The sequence below is a fragment of the Myotis davidii genome, unplaced genomic scaffold (assembly GCF_000327345.1).
Source record: "Myotis davidii unplaced genomic scaffold, ASM32734v1 scaffold266, whole genome shotgun sequence".
Classification (NCBI taxonomy): Eukaryota; Metazoa; Chordata; class Mammalia; order Chiroptera; family Vespertilionidae; genus Myotis; species Myotis davidii.
In genome coordinates, this window is record NW_006300032.1 from 1,932,846 (window position 1) to 1,934,341 (window position 1,496).

A 1,496-nucleotide genomic window follows, 5' to 3' on the forward strand; every position below is an offset into this window, starting at 1 on the left:
TTGATGCCAAAGCAAATGAAGTTAAAGAAAAAAGAAAAGAAAGGTGTTGGGGTCCTGCTCTAACAAGTCCAGGGGTTCCCAAAGGTGTGGATGGAGTTGGTGAAGAAGGAATGACACAGAGGCAGCGTTCAGGTTATCATCATAGCCAGGTTCTTTTTTTATTGTCCTGTTACATCTATATTTATACTATTTGATCCTATAAGCATGCCTCTATAAGCTTTTTTTGTTTTTGCCGAGGAAATCATTGGATCCGTTTATTGCGGGGGTCAGTCAAAGGGGGAGCTGGCTAGGTTCGGGTAGGGCAGCAGCTTGTCTGGCCCCCAAGAAACCCAACTTGAGTCCAGAGCCTCGACCGCTTTGACGCCATACATTTTGTTGATTACCCAAATCAGCCCTTACAACCAGCATGTTTCAGAAAGTAGATTCCTACAGGGTTATTTACCAAACATTCAGAAGTATTTTTAAAAGAGCTAAGCCCCTCGCCCACCGTGCGGGCCCCTCCTGGCGAAGAGCGAAGGCCTAGGTTCTTCCACCTTTATCTGCATGGGGGCCAGCTCCGGAGTCAGCGGGACTCCCGCCCAGCGCCCTTCCCATGGCACTCGCTGCCTTTTCCGCCCGCTGGGCCCCTCGCCAGTGGCCGGACTCTGGGCGCTGGCATCCTCCTGGGCGGGGACAGCCCCTCTTTCTCCGGAGGCTCCTTCTAAGCGTTGCCTGGGGTGGGGGCATCTGTGCCCTGGCTGCCCTCGTCCTCCAGTAAGATGGTGAACTGGCTGGCCCGGTAGTCATCGCCGTAGGAGTCCAGCACCTTCATAAGGAACCTCCGCTCCTGCTGGAGTCTCTGTGTTATTCTCTATATCTGATGGAGCCTGTTCAGGACCCGCTCCTTCACCTGCTTGATCTCTCTGCAGCGCCGATCCAGCGCCTGGTACTTCCTGTAATTGAGTTCCTATTGGCACCGTGGCCACTGGCCTCAGGCTGCCTCCTCCTCTTCGTCTCGCTCCTGGAGGCTGGAGCTGCCCAGACCCCCAGACACGAACTCCACTTCGGTCTCAAGCTCACTCTCCAGGATGTGACCACCGAACAGTGGAGGCAGCGCCAGCTCCGAGCCAGGAGGTGCTGAGAACTCCTCAAAGCTCACGGCTGCCATGGACCCCTCTCTCTGCTCCAGCTCCATTTCTCCCGCCCCACCCCCACCCCAGTCCCCGCTGAAAGGCCCTGCTGGCTGGTCTAACGCCTCAGCCAAGCATCTGAGTCACCTCCGTCTTTATTCCTGTCCCGAAACTGCGCCCTCTGACCACGGAGACTCTCCTCTTGGGAGGCCCCTGGGTCTCCTTCTGGGGCCGGGGCTGTGCTGCTGCATGGATCGCGTGCCCCAGTGGCGATGCAGCCCTGGCTCCTGGGTCTCCTTCTTGGACCTAGCTGCATCCTCCCCCAGGGACCAGATCGTGTTCACCAGGCAACGACACAGCCCAGCCTCTGGCCCAGCATCTGGCTGA

At 57.1% G+C, this 1,496-nt stretch overlaps 1 protein-coding gene and 1 pseudogene across 2 annotated transcripts in view; one reads left to right on the forward strand and one right to left on the reverse strand.

The window, feature by feature from the left end:
- REPS1 (RALBP1 associated Eps domain containing 1) overlaps positions 1-1,496 on the forward strand; it is a 58,895-nt gene that overhangs the window by 10,006 nt on the left and 47,393 nt on the right. The gene's annotated exons all lie outside the window — the stretch shown is intronic.
- Positions 267-1,174, reverse strand: LOC102758722 (annotated as a pseudogene).